The sequence below is a fragment of the Anolis sagrei genome, chromosome 2 (genome assembly GCF_037176765.1).
Source record: "Anolis sagrei isolate rAnoSag1 chromosome 2, rAnoSag1.mat, whole genome shotgun sequence".
Lineage (NCBI taxonomy): Eukaryota > Metazoa > Chordata > Lepidosauria > Squamata > Dactyloidae > Anolis > Anolis sagrei.
This window is the reverse complement of record NC_090022.1, coordinates 1,378,330-1,393,894: the sequence shown is the minus strand read 5'-3', so window position 1 is coordinate 1,393,894 and position 15,565 is coordinate 1,378,330. Positions and strand designations below refer to the sequence as shown.

The window sequence follows — 15,565 nt, the reverse complement described above, 5'->3', positions numbered from 1 at the left end:
CATCATAGAATCACAATCCAATCCCGTTTTCCATATTCCGTTCCAATCATCATTGCCAATTGTTGTAGCACTTAGTCAAACGCCTTCTCAAACAACCACATCTTTAGTCTCTTGCGGAATGTCATAAGGGAGGGCGCCTGTCTGATGTCTACAGGGAGGGTGTTCCACAGCTGGGGGGCCACCACCGAGAAGGCGTTTGACTAATATTTATACACACTTCATTTCCATGTAGCATTGTTTTTGTCTTCACCTTCTCTTTTTATATGTCATTTCCTTTAAAAGGAGGGAAATGGAAAAAAAGAAAAAAAAGGGGTGGGGGAGGGAGAAGGAAGATAGGTGACCTCCGGTCTCTCCCAATCTAGTCACAAAGAAAGGTAATATGATACGCTTCACCCTCTAGACCAGGGGTCCCCAAACTACGGCCCGCGGGCTGAACCCGCCCCCCCTCCCGAGGCAAATTATCCGGCCCGCGGGGTCTGGAGAAGGTTGAGATGCGGTGGGTGAAGCCTCCCTGGGCTCAGCCTGCGCGTCTCCTGCCTCTGGGATAAGGCCTGGCCTTATCCTGAAGGCAGGAGAAAGGGGGAGGCAGGGGGCGAAGCGGCGCCAAAGCCACTTCGCCCCTGCTTCCCTGGCTCAGCCAGCACTTCTCCTGCCTCTGGAATAAGGCCTGGCCTTATCCCAAAGGCTGGAGAAGTGGGAGGCAAGGGTGAAGCAGCTTTGGCACCGCTTCGCCCACCACCTCCCCAACTAGCCCTTCCCTGCCACGCATTGCTGTGGCCCACGTGGGGGTTCTGTGTGGGAGGTTTGGCTCAATTCTATCGTTAGTGGGGTTCAGGATGCTCTTTGATTGTACGTGAACTATAAATCCCAGCAACTACAACTCCCAAATGTCAAGATTCTATTTTCCCCAAACTCCACCAGTGTTCACATTTGGGCATATTGAGTATTTGTGCCAAGTTTGATCCCGATCCATCATTGTTGTCCACAATGATATCTAGATGTAGGTGAACTACAACTCCAAAACAAAAGGACACTGCCCACCAAACCCTTACAGTATTTTCAGTTGGTCATGGGAGAAATGTGTGCCAAGTTTGGTTCAATTCCATCGTTGGTAGGGTTCAGAATGGTCTTTGATTGTAGGTGTGTGGCAGCAGCTAAATAGAAATTAATGAAATTAATGAAATCTTACCTTAAAAAGAGGGATCTTTAATAATATGAAGAAGAAGTTCTGGTGGTGATTCTTTGGTGTAAGGGAAAACGACAGGTGGCATGAAAGGACAGGAGGCTGGGGGACCTAATCTTGTGTCAATATTTGAATAGGCCAAGAGCTATTTGTGGAAGGTCAAAAATGTTGGGGCCAAGTACAAAGTTAATGATTATTAACCTAAGGAAGAAGCGGACATTTGAAGATATGGTATAACAGCGCCACCTCCTGTCTGGTTGAAGTAAATAGCAGGCAAAATGAAATATATCTTTTTAATGGAATAAATGTATTGACAAATGTATTGGGAAGATAATTAAGGAGAATTAATAAGGAAATGCTTGTTTTTAATGATAATTATGAAGATACAGAGATGAAGATGTGTGGAATCATATAATATGATGTGAAGAAATATGAAGTTATGATTCATTTTAATGGTTCAATGTAAATTAATGTAAGTTGTCTGAGAACGAGGTCAGATGATGTAAGGGGAAAAGTTGTGGAAAACATGATATCTTGCCAACAAATGTTCTTGGCCACGATTCGAGGACAAACTGATCAGATTGTGTAAAGGTTAGAGTTTTTATGCGCATGTGTAACCCTGAAAATTATGATATAAATACTGGGTGGTTTGGATCAGAAGGTTGTACCTCAACAGCCAGATTGGAGCTGAGGTGCCCTTACCTGGGTAAGCAATAAATTCTGTGAACTTGCAATGCTGTCTCTGTCTCTTCCTTCTCCTCTTTCTCCTGGAATTTCTTGGGGACCCTCGCTCCCCCTGCTTCAATTGGCGCCCAACGTGGGGCTCGAGAAAAGGAAGAAGGAAAGGTAAGCTTTTGGAAGCTGGTGCTTCTCACTCAGGAGCTGGACAAGGCGTGGATCAGGGGAGACGAAAAAGGGTACCCATAAGGAAAATCGCCTCCACTGGCCTGTTCCTTTGCTGGCTCCTTGACTGAGAGGGCATTGGGAATTATCAGCTGCAGTTCCAGAAAAAGGGGAAAAGCTAGCTTTTTTTAAGGTACAGGCATTTGTGGATATGCCTGAGGAAACAGGTTTGGGGGAACATTTTTTCAAAGGAGGTACTGCAGACCTCAAGAAGAAAAACCCCCCTGAGTGTTGCGTTCGCCACAGAAGGCTCACTCTTAGGTTAAGAAAAAGTGCACTTTGAAAAGGGAAAATTGTTATGTTGATCCTATGTGTTGTGTATTGTGGAATCTGGCTGTGTATATGCATTGTCCCTTCTAGCTGCTTTGCAACCGTATGTCTGTTTCTGTTTTTGCTTTGTCTCTTTGTTAAATGTCAGTATGTTCATAAAGAAAAGAAACTAATGGTTATAGGCTTCCGGGAAAAAGCCAAAAAGAAAAGAAATGATGATAAAATGAGAAAAAAAAAAGGAAAAGAGAAAAAAGAAAAATATGTGAAATATGTGTTTGTCTTTTGGGAAAAAGGGAAAATGTCTGTATACATTCTCTGGAAAACTTGAATGTGTGTGTGAGTAGAAAAAGAAAAAGAATGTGTGTAGCTGTTTGTGTTGTGAGAGAAATAATCTTCACAGGTTTCAAAGAAAGGAAAAAGAGGATAATTCAGGAAAACCTGGAACACATGATGGGGAAAAAACCAAGCATGTGGGTAAGAGAAAGCCATCCAAGAAGAAAGTTAAGGTATGTTGAGAGAATGTTGAGAAAGAAAGGAAAAAGTAAGTCAGAAGAGCGAAATGGTTAATCACAGGAGAAGAACCAGAGTGTGTGATTACCATGTGGGAAAAGAGAGAATGAGAATGTAAAAGAAAGTCATGCAGTAGTGATGAAATGTTAGTACAGAAGTAAAGAGGGATTAAAAATAATGAAAGAAAATTGTTGAGATGTGTGAGAAAGAAGTGTGAGAAGTGAATGATTAGATTCCCTTTTGAGAAGAAAATTGCAGTAAAGAGTAAATGAGTGTATGTATGGAATCAGTTTTGGGATGAATAAGATTGGTGTGTGAGGTTGTGTGAGGTTGATTGTTTGCAAATGCCGGGTGAGATTGAAAAGGGAAAAATCATGTGTTGAGAGTATTTAAGATGGCCACTTAAATGCCCTCACGGAGAGAGAAGAAATTGGGAAAATCTTTTGGGAAAAAAATTGATATTAGTTGTGAAACTGTCTGAGAGAGAAAGTAGTGGCAATTCGAGATGCATTTAAATTTAGAAGATTTTGTGGGGAGAGCTGTGATAAAGTGAATGTTATGGGGTTGCCTTGCTAAAATACTGAGATGCTTTTTAAGGTTCAAAATGTTTAGAAATTGAATTGGCAAAGGAAGATAAACTGTTGCAATATGAGATGGAAGTGAGGAGGATTAAGCATCAAGGAAAAAGTACAGATTTTAAAAATGTTAATTAATTACCTGTTACAGTATCCCCCTGTTTTACCAGAAGATTTAAAGTGGATGAGAGATCCTGGGGAGTGTGACATCTGAGACAGGAGTGAAAGGGGTCTGCTACTTGATGAATCCCCACGGGTACGAGGAAGTAAAATTGTGGATGAGCTAAGCCTGCTTGAGAGAAGACTACACAGCAGAGGACCCTGACTTACAGCAAATAAACTTAAGAATTGGATGATTGAATGAAGAACTAATTAAACCATACATAAATAAAATAAAAAGACATACATTTCAAAGACTTAAAACATAAGAATAAAGTTGCCCTGAATAGGAGAGAGACTTAGTTTTTGAAACTACAATCAAGCAAGAAGCAAGAAGAAAGAAGAATAAATGGACTTTTTTGGTGACGGGGGTGTATTTGTGGGATTTCTGATTATTGTGGGGTTGATCTGGTTGGCTTACCGTTATAAGCATGTTTTATGGGGGAAAGCTTATTCGTTTTGGAATGTGGAATACTTATTACCTGATGATGTTGAGTGTAATTGTCCCAGAGCTCGTGCAGGGAGGATGGGAGCAGAACATATTCCACCAGATGATTCAGAACATAGCGAATGAGACAGAAGCTACTGACTGTTGGATTTGTAGTCATGGGCCTACTTCCCAGCGTGAGGGATGGCCACTTATGGTAGGAACATTATTAAGCCAAAAGGGATGGAGCAATCTAAGGCCTCAAAATTATGAGATGACTGAAACTTTACTTGATCCAGGACAAGCTATAATAACACATGCAGAGACTTCGCCAGAGGCCCCAGCTTGCATTATTTGGGAGAAAGATGAGAGATGGACCCAAGATAGAGACAACCCTCTCCACACACACCAAATAGAACTTGGTCATTATCCCAATTGTAATCTCCTTCTCCATGTATTCAAAACAGAGGCGTCTGAAGATATTAGCCTCTTAGCCCGTTTGGAACATTCAAGAAGGGTAAAAAGATCTGATGGAGTTGTTTCACCAGAATTGGGCACGCACATTAAACAGGCCCAGGCAAAAGTAGCCAGCAGGGGTCGTGATCCACCAAAGGCTCCTAGCAAAGGGCTGCCTCAGGGCCAGGGGGAACCACCTGTTGAAGGGCCACAGCAGAGTAGAGGAGAATCAAATCCTGCAAAAGTGGTAAAAGGGGTGGAAGCCCACCAGGAAGTGCCTAAATCGTTGGTAGCCAAGGGTGGCTTGTCTCAGGGATTGTATTGGATCTGTGGTCAATGGGCGGGAAAGATTCTACCGCCATTTTGGGAAGGAACGTGCACGATCGGTACTCTGATGTTAGCGGATGTGACAATATACCCAGAACAACAATCCCAGGTGACTTGGAGAAGGGAGCGTGAAGAACAGCGTTTGAAAAGAGCCTATGATGAAACACTTGGATATGACCCAGACCAAACTTATTTAAATGAGGGAGAAAGGCTGGGAGCCATCTTGTTCCCTGCTGCGGGTGTAGCTCTAAATATAAGACAGATTCGGAGACTCTCAGCTCAAGTAGAGAGGCTGGCGAACAAAACTGTGGCTGGAATAAGAGCTCTGCAGACAGAAGTTGATTCCTTGGCAGGGGTCCTGATGCAACACAAACTTGCTTTGGACTACCTATTGTCTGTACAAGGAGGGCTATGTTCTTTTCTCAATACCACGTGCTGCCACTACATAAACAAATCGGGAGAGATTGAATCTGATATAGATAAGATACAGAAAGTAGTATCTACCATCAGAATTGGATACGCCCCAAAGGGAGAGAGTGTTTTTGGCTGGTTAACTGATTGGTTGCCAAACTTCCAATGGTTAAAAGACCTCATCGTTGTAGGATTTGTTATCTTGATAATTGGTATTCTGATCATGTTCCTACTGCCTTGTGTGATTGCTTGCTTAAGAAATATGATTGAAAGAATTGTTATTACGGCAAATGCCCGACATGGAAGTCAATTGAAACAACTTATGACTCTGGAGATAGAAGAAATGCAACAGTTATCCAGGGGAGATAAGATGGTATAATCACACTAAGGGTGTGACTCCGAAAAAAATGGTTTTCTTCGTCACAAGATTTTGTGGGGTATGTGGCAGCAGCTAAATAGAAATTAATGAAATTAATGAAATCTTACCTTAAAAAGAGGGATCTTTAATAATATGAAGAAGAAGTTCTGGTGGTGATTCTTTGGTGTAAGGGAAAACGACAGGTGGCATGAAAGGACAGGAGGCTGGGGGACCTAATCTTGTGTCAATATTTGAATAGGCCAAGAGCTATTTGTGGAAGGTCAAAAATGTTGGGGCCAAGTACAAAGTTAATGATTATTAACCTAAGGAAGAAGCGGACATTTGAAGATATGGTATAACAGCGCCACCTCCTGTCTGGTTGAAGTAAATAGCAGGCAAAATGAAATATATCTTTTTAATGGAATAAATGTATTGACAAATGTATTGGGAAGATAATTAAGGAGAATTAATAAGGAAATGCTTGTTTTTAATGATAATTATGAAGATACAGAGATGAAGATGTGTGGAATCATATAATATGATGTGAAGAAATATGAAGTTATGATTCATTTTAATGGTTCAATGTAAATTAATGTAAGTTGTCTGAGAACGAGGTCAGATGATGTAAGGGGAAAAGTTGTGGAAAACATGATATCTTGCCAACAAATGTTCTTGGCCACGATTCGAGGACAAACTGATCAGATTGTGTAAAGGTTAGAGTTTTTATGCGCATGTGTAACCCTGAAAATTATGATATAAATACTGGGTGGTTTGGATCAGAAGGTTGTACCTCAACAGCCAGATTGGAGCTGAGGTGCCCTTACCTGGGTAAGCAATAAATTCTGTGAACTTGCAATGCTGTCTCTGTCTCTTCCTTCTCCTCTTTCTCCTGGAATTTCTTGGGGACCCTCGCTCCCCCTGCTTCAGGTGAACTTTAAATTCAAGCAACTACAACTCCCAAATGACAAAATCTTTTTTTTTTTTTGAGTGAAGGACATACATTGGGTTGTTAGGTCCAAAATTGGTGTCAATTCATCCAGTGCTTTTTGAGTTCTGTTAATCCCACAAACGAACATTACATTTTTATTTATATAGAAGTGTGGGTTTTTGTTCTTTGGTGTTTTTTTTTGGGGGGGGGGGGTTGCACTGCAAATAATATATGTGCAGAGTACATAAGAATTAATTCATGTTTTTTTCAAATTATAATCCGGCCCTCCAACAGTTTGAGGGACTGTGACCCGGCCCTCTGTTCAAAAGGTTTGGGGTCCCCTGCTCTAGACTTCTCTGTATTTACTCTTTTCTCATATTACTATTATATTTTCCTTTTAAATCCTTATTCCCAAAATCTTTCCTCACCTCTTCCGTCCCTTAGCAATAATGTAAAAGCTCGTATAAATAGGAGAAGTGAGAGTGGGCATCCTTGCTGAGTCCCTTTTCGAATGTCACGTGGCTTGCTTAGGCTTCCATTTGCAACCACACAGACCATTCATGTCTCATCAATAGAATCAGAATCCAGTCTCATCATCCGTTATTCCTATAATCAATTACACTGCCTAATCGAATGCCTGTAGAGCAGTGGTTCTCAACCATCCTAATGACGTGACCCCTTAATGCAGTTCCTCATGTGTTGGTGACCCCCAACCATAACATTATTTCCATTGGGACTTCGTAACTGCCATTTTGCTCCTGTTATGAATCGTAATTTAAATATCTAATATGCAGGATGTATTCTCATTCACTGGACCAAATTTGACACAAATAGCCAATATGCCCAAATTTGAAAACAGGGGGGGGGGGGATTCATTTGGGAGTTGTAGTTGCTGGGATTTATAGTTAACCTATAATCAAAGAGCATTCTGAACTCCACCAACAAAAAAATCAAGCCAAATTTGGCACACAGAACCCCAAGACCAAGAGAAAGTACTGGAAGGGTTTGTTGGGCATTGACCTTGAGTTTGGGAGTTGTAGTTCACCTACATCCAGAGAGCACCGTGGACTCAAACAGTGATGGATCTGGACCAAACTTGGCATGAATACTCAATATACCCAAATGTGAACACTGGTGGAGTTTGGGGAAAATAGACCTTGACATTTGGGAGTTGTAATTGCTGGGATTTATAGTTAACCTATAATCAAATAGCACACTGAACCCAGCCCAAAATGGATCTGCACCAAACTTGGCACACTACTGACATGACCAACATTAACTTCTGGTGGTGTTGGGGGGGGGGGGGGCTGTTTTTGAATTCTGGGAGTTGTCATTCACCAACACCAACAAGGATGAGGACAGGCAGAGAGATCTTCAGCCTTCTCTGCCAAAAGGGTTCCTAAGACCATCAGAAATATGTGTTTTCTGGTGGTCTTTGGCGACCCCTCTGAAACCCCTTCACGACCCCCAGGTTGAGAAACACTGCTGTAGAGGGAGATGCGCTTTGTCTGATTAATTCATTTAATTTAATTTATTTCTGCTACCTTCATGGCACCTGCCACTCATTCCCTGTCTCTGACCATCCCCGCCCGCTTGGATAGACCACATCAACTCTAGATTATTAAACATGGGTTTCTGAGAGCTAACAGATGGTGACTACTGGATGGCATTATGCTCTGTATCAGAAAGCAGAGTTGATGTGGTCTATCCAATGCAGTTTTCTAAATCAGAACCCCAATAATGAAACCAAATCTAATGTTACTAACTGGAGCGCCGTTCAAGGAGAGAACCACTCCCACGTTGCGACAGCTCCACTGGCTGCCAGTCTGCTTTCCAGCTAAATACAAAGTGCTGGTTCTTACCTTTACCTGTTCAAGGAGCTCCACTGGCTGCCATTCATTTACCGGACCCAATTCAAGGTGCAGGTTCTTACCTACAAAGCCCTGAATGGTTTGGGACCTGCCTACATGCGTGACCACATCTCTGTATATGAACCCACACGATCCCTTCAATCATCCAGGGAGGCCCTGCTCTCAATCCCACCAGCATCGCAGGCGCGGTTGGTGGGGACGAGAGAGAGGGCCTTTTTGGTGGTGGCCCCTCGACTCTGGAACTCACTCCCTAAAGACATCAGACAGGCCCCAACCTTGGCAGTCTTTAGGAGGAGTTTGAAGATGTGGTTGTTCCAGTGTGCCTTCCCGGAATAATGATCCCATAGCACTTTGTCCTCCAAAGCACTTTACACATTTTAGATCTGCTCGTATGCCCTTCCACAAACACCAGTATCACCTTCTGGTCCATGTCCCAGCATTATTTCCATTTTAAGTTTACATTTGGCCTTCCCACTGTTTTTAATTGCGTGTTGTCTTATTGATAATGTTGTCTATTTTATTGTCTATGCTTTATTTTAATTGCTTGTACTGTTGTTATTGCTTGTATTGTTGTATTCGGGCTCAGCCTCATGTAAGCCACACCGAGTCCTTGGGGAGATGGTAGCGGAGTACAAATAAAGTGTTGTTGTTGTTGTTGTTGTTGTTGTTGTTGTTGTTATTATTATTATTATTATTAAAGCCCTAAACGGCTTGACAAACCGCATCTCCCTCTACAGACCAACTCAGACACAGCGGTCATTGGAAGAGGTTCTCCTCTCGGTTCCACCCCCGTCCCAAGTGCGGCTGGTGGGAGCGAGAGAAAGGGCCTTCTCCGTGGCTGCCCCCCACCCCTGGAACTCCCTTCCTAAGGAGTTAAAGATGGCCACCTCCCTCCCCGCTTTCAAAAAACAGCTGAAGACATACCTTTACTCACTGGATTATGAGGAGGAGGAGGAATAGTTGTTGGCAATACTACCATTATACTCTGATTAATAGTTGCCATCCGTATCCGTGCCCTGCTCACCGCACCAGATCAATAGATATCTTGAGCAATGATTAATCAATTTGCCCCAAAGAAATGGAAAATTATTGTTTACATTTGATGTTTTGTCTTATGTCTGTGATAACAGGCTGTGCTTTTTATTTAATTTTAGTTTGTTAAGTTATAATATGTTGGGTTGTATAAATTTTGTTATTATGGATGTAGTGTTGTTGTATTCAAGCATTGAATGTTTGCCTTTTATGTTTGGAATCCGCTCTGAGTCCCTCTGGGGAGATAGAGCGGAATATAAATAAAGTATTATTATTATTATTATTAACCCAGAAGTGATTTGTAACCCTATTGGTACTAATGTTGGAGAGTGGTTTCTGGTCAAAGTGGTTCCTGGTTAAAGTGTTCTCTGGTTAGGGGCTCCCTGGTCAAAAACAGTTTAGGAACCACTGGCCCAGTGCATTGATTCCCAACCTTTTTTTGACCAGGGACCAATCTCCAACAATTTTACCAAAGGGGTTATTAATTATATTATTATTACTATTATTATTATTTCCGATATTTCTACCCCGTCTCTTCTCTACCCTCGAAAGGGGACTCAGGATAGCTTACATTTGGCAGCGATTCGATACCGTTTATAGCGGGTAGGAGAGGGAAGTTTAAATTTTGGGGGAAAAATAGACCCTGGCATATGGGAATTGCATTTGTGTGAATTATAGTTCACCAGGCACCAAAGAGCATTCTGAACTCCACCAACAATAGAATTGAACCAAACTTGGCGTACAGGACTTCCATGACCAACAGATAATACTGGAGAGGTTTGGGAAAAATAGACCCTGACATTGGGAATTGTATTTGTGTGAATTATAGTTCACCAGGCACCAAAGAGCATTCTGAACTCCATCAACAATAGAATTGAACCAAACTTGGCATACAACACTTCCATGACCAACAGAAAATATTGGAGGGGTTTGGGAAAAATAAGACCCTGACATTTGGGAATTGCATTTGTGTGAATTATAGTTCACCAGGCAACAAAGAGCATTCTGAACTCCACCAACAATAGAATTGAACCAAACTTGGCGTACAGGACTTCCATGACCAACAGAAAATACTGGAGAGGTTTGGGAAAAATAGACCCTGACATTTGGGAATTGTATTTGTGTGAATTATAGTTCACCAGGCAACAAAGAGCATTCTTAACTCCACCAACAATAGAATTGAACCAAACTTGGCATACAAGACTTCCATGACCTACAGATAATACTGGAGGGGTTTGGGAAAAATAGACCCTGACATTGGGAATTGTATTTGTGTGAATTATAGTTCACCAGGCACCAAAGAGCATTCTGAACTCCACCAACAATAGAATTGAACCAAACTTGGCGTACAGGACTTCCATGACCAACAGATAATACTGGAGAGATTTAGGAAAAAATAGACCCGGGCATATGGGAATTGCATTTGTGTGAATTATAGTTCACCAGGCATCAAAGAGCATTCTGAACTCCACCAAAAATAGAACTGAACCAAACTTGGCGTACAGGACTTCCATGACCAGCAGATAATACTGGAGGGGTTTGGGGGAGGGATGTACAAAGGATTAGATTTGTCCTACCTTCAGTTCCTGAAGAACCTTCTTTGCTGCCTGGAGAGGGTAAAGAGGGCTGGGAGCCCCTCGCCCCTTCAGAGGCCGGAGGGCATGTGGGGCGAACGGGAAAGGCCCCCTCCATGGCCGCGGCCATGGCAAGGGCCTAAACTCGTCCCTTGCATCCTCTAAGGCCGGAGGGCACCCTCCATGACCGCAGCCATGGCAAGGGCCTACACTCGCCCCTCGCGTCCTCCAAGGCTGCATGGGGCGAGTGGGAAAGGCTCACTCCATGGCCGCGACCATGGCAAGGGCCTTACACTCGCCCCTTGTGTCCTCCGAGGCCAGAGGGCGCGTGGGGCGAGCGGGAAAAGCCCCCTCCATGGCCGTGGCTGTTTGGCTCACACAGGAGCCGGCAGCCATTTAGGAGGGGGTGGGGCCAACCAAGGCGACTTTGCGACCCCCGGAAAATGGCCCAGCGACCCCCTTGGGGTTCGCAACCCCCAGGTTGAGAACAGCTGCTTTAAAATCAGTTCTTTGAACATACACTGCCACCATTTGATTTTTGAACACTGCTTAAAGCTGCTCTTGAAATCTTTAAGCATAGAGGCACACTTAAGTCAGGTTGTGAAGAACAATCAACAACAAAGTATATTAATAAAAACAGGAACAATGCAGGTACTAGCTTGGCTATTTCAGAGATTTTTGTCTTGAAAGCGTGATGGTTACATGAACAGTTCTGACTTTGTTACTTAAGAAACTCTTCTCTCTCCCTTCAAATCAAGAATCCGGACACGACAGTATCTCTGCCAGAAATTCTTCAGCAGATAGTCCTAGCCTGGAATCTACCTTGCTACTACCCAGCTACCCACCTAGTAGCTGTAAGTCTGCTCTAGGTACCCTGCTAGCAAACTCTGGCCAATCTCAGGCCTCTTCTTCTAACCCTAAACACCACTAATTTTCTAAACACCGTCTCTTCAACACCCACATTCCAACTCCTCCCAGGGATCTTAAAAACCTCTTTTGTAAAAGACAGTTTTTTCCTCTTGGCAAGTTAGTCTACACCCACTCCAACTTAGCCAATCACATCCCTCTCTCATTTCCCTCCAAAAGGCTGATTTAACTAAACACGCCCCCTCCTGGAAATGAGCTACAAAATGGATTCCCTCGGCACCTCTTTCTAAGATGGCTGCCGACTCCTTGGGCCTATATGGAGAATCTGACGATATACTATGATATATCCCACAGCTGAACATCAATTATACAGAAGTGCAAAGTTATATCTTATAAATCTCGTCGCTTGCCACCAATTAAGAAGATTTCAATATAAGATCCCACCAGCTGATCTATATTATGGTAGCGATATGGTGTTATATATTATATGTAACGGTAGAGTGTAAAGTACTTATCTTATATTTATATGCTGCCACCAATCCAAGCTCTCTTAGGATTTTTGAAATGCTGCTCTGAGGTAAATTTTTCCCTCTGCTGCCACCACTGCCCTTCCTTTTACTCCAAACAAAGGATTGTCAGGGTTAAGAGTTCTTTTTGTGATATCAGGATGTTGAACTGAATGGAAATTCTACTCAAGGATTACCAATGGAATTAGTATGATAGAGTCTTCTTAAAAGTCAAACAGAGAAAAGATTTATTTATAAAGACAACTGACTTCTTTTGAGAGGCACAAACGCTTGACTTGTTACTATAGCACAATATCTTAATGGTTGCTTAAAAAGAGTTTCTAGACTTGGATACAAACAGAGCTAATCTCACAGATATAACTACTGGTTACAAACAAAATCCCTCACTCTACTTCAGCGAAATAGCAATGAGTTCTTGACTAACATATCCCAGGCTGTCTTCTGAGTAATTAGCTAACTCTCCCCAGAGTCCTTACAGCTAACTAGAGGGCAAATACCTTGTGTTGTCTCCCACAAGTAATCAGGATACTGTCTGACCTTTCTTGTCAGCTATTCAGCCCTGCCCTGACACAAAACACACTCTCTCAGAAATACCCAGCCTCCAAACCACTTCTTCTCCCTTCAATTCCCAAATCTCTCTAATCTCAGAGAAGCTTAAATCTTTTTCCCTCCCAAGACTTGGTTCCTCCTCCTCTGCTCTAGCCAATCCCAGGAGACCTCTAACTCCTCCCATCTTCTATCTATCCTCCCTCAAGAAGGCTGCTTTAGTGGCAGACACTCTCAAAATGGAGGTTTGCCCTACTGTCTTCCCAGGCTCCTATTCTGGCCTATTAGGTAAGAATCATTATCCATTTGGATCCATAGGTCTACTGGGGTGGACCATTTTAATGGGTCCACCACCCTTGTGGAAGTGGGAAGGCGCAATAAGGCTAAACCTGATCAGGTGGTGGTCGGTCCATGGCAACGGAGTGGTGGTCAGCTCCTCCTCCCCGCCACCTTCTTCCCATCCCTGACAGAAAACCATATTTAACGTGTGTCCTGCACTGTAGGTGGGACCCTATACCAATTGGGACAGGCCCATGGTTGCCAAAGCAGCATGAAGTCCTGAGCCACACATGACAGAGTGGTCTCGGCATGAACGTTGAAGTCCTCCAGCATAATAAGCTGTTGAGACTCCAACGCCAGGCCTGAGACCACTCCGGCTAGCTCAGGTAGGGAGACCGTAGTGCAGTGGGGTGGTCGGTATACTAACGGAATCCCTATCCTGTCCCGGTCACCGACACTCAGGCCAACACACTCAAATGTGGCAGACTGTGGGATGAAGCACCTAGTCAGGGGGATGGAATCCTTATAGACAATTGCAACACCCCCTCCCTGCCCTCCAGGTCTTAACTGGTGCTGCACGGAGTAGTCTGGTGGACAAAGCTGGGAGAGATTAACCCCCCCCCCCCCAGCCTCATCCAACCAGGTATTTGTTATACATGCCAGGTCTGCATATTCTTCAAAGATTAAGTCCTGAATTATAGATGTTTTACCATTAACTGACCTGGAGTTAAACTGCACCAGTCTCAACCTGGAGGGGCCGCCATCCTGGGTACTCAGCTTAACTTCTTCAGGAGCCCGGTGTAAATTTGTAAGAGTTCTTTCATTAATTTTTGGCCGAATTGATAATTTAGAGTTTTCACCAATAGGTCGAATTAGTGTTTTAGATTTATTCCAACATTGATAATCTGGGTCTCCCTTTCCCGCATCTCCCAATCACCACCTCAATGCCCCCCCCCCACCCCACACATCCCTAGGCTTGTCCCTCCCCCCCCCCCCCCATCTACTGGCCATGTTCTATATGATGTTCCTTATTATTATTATTAAACAAAATCAATACCCCACCTAAGAATATATTAAACAATTGAGTGATTCAGATGTTGAATATTTTCAAAGTTACATCAACCTGAAAAACCTGGAGACTGGAACTACATCAACATCTGCACTAAGTGGGCTTTGAAGGGGAGGGTATGACATAATGGGGGAGATTGCAGAAGAGAATGCCTTCTTCCTCACACAGAGAGTGGGTCACTTTGGCTGGGGCTGAGGAAAGTCCACCCCAACAGGAGAAAAGAACGTCCTCCCAAATATTCCTAACTGCTCACAGACCTTATTCCTATGGTTTTCGTTCAGGTGACAACATTCAGGTGGAAACGTTCACATCTACCTCCAGCAGACAGGAGTTCTTTCTCTCACCCTGGACATGATTCCACAGATATATAAACCCCACTTGCCTTACAAAGGGCTGCTTTCCCATTGCAACTCTTGTGTTTGTCAATGGGAGCAAATAATAATCATAATCATCATAATAGTTATTGCTGCATATGTATGTATTTAACTAAGTTTCTGTGGGATCGCCACTTGTGTGTGTGTTAAGAAAAAACATCTGGTCACCAAAAAACACCAATTCATAGTTGGGTAATTAGGTCAATCAAGGATAACAAGCTTGAATTAATAATAATAATAATAATAATAATAATAATAATCTGTATTTAATACCCTGCCACCATCTCCCCAATGGGAACACGGGGTGGCTTAAATGAGGCCAAGCCAAACAGCATATTGCAATAAAATAAAACCAAAACACAATAACAACACAGTAAAATACATACAACATATGAGTACAAAAAATGATAAAGCAAAATCATCTATACAAATAAAAATGTAATGTTCATTTGTGATACCATCAGAACTCAAAAACCACGGGGGGAATTGACACCAAATTTGGACACAATGTCCCTAACAACCCAATGTATGTTCTCCACTCAAAAAAACAACAAAAACAAAAAGCAGAAAGGACTTCTAAACTGCATGTCCACAAAGGGGAAATTGCATGTCTACAGAGAACCATGGTCACGCCTCACTCCTCATCGCGGGGAAACAGCCAGCCGTTAAAGCCAGGCGCATGTGCATGGCCACACAAACACACACACACACACACACACAAGCGAGTGAAGTGGAGGTGGAAGCGTGCTGCATGCAGCCCCTTCTCTTTCCCTCTTATGTCAGGAGAGCAGTCTCCTCCTCCTCCTTTCCCTGTTGAGAAAGCAGAAGTAATGGCGGCAGCAACGGAGCATCCATGCAAGGAAGAAGGGAGGGGGGGAGGAGGAGGCGAGGAAGGTCCAAGGTGCTTGAATGAAGGACC

General features: G+C 43.1%; 2 protein-coding genes and 1 long non-coding RNA gene across 3 annotated transcripts in view; 2 read left to right on the top strand and 1 right to left on the bottom strand.

The window, feature by feature from the left end:
* LOC132765349 (bromodomain-containing protein 2) overlaps positions 1-15,565 on the top strand; it is a 463,888-nt gene that overhangs the window by 144,459 nt on the left and 303,864 nt on the right. The gene's annotated exons all lie outside the window — the stretch shown is intronic.
* The window catches only part of LOC137096221 (zinc finger protein 135-like), a 45,288-nt gene that overhangs the window by 10,898 nt on the left and 18,825 nt on the right, over positions 1-15,565 (bottom strand). The window lies entirely within an intron of this gene.
* On the top strand, positions 1,160-6,435 carry LOC137096241 (uncharacterized). The gene is made up of 2 exons (XR_010909371.1): positions 1,160-1,889; positions 3,593-6,435. It is a non-coding gene; the product is annotated as an uncharacterized lncRNA (long non-coding RNA).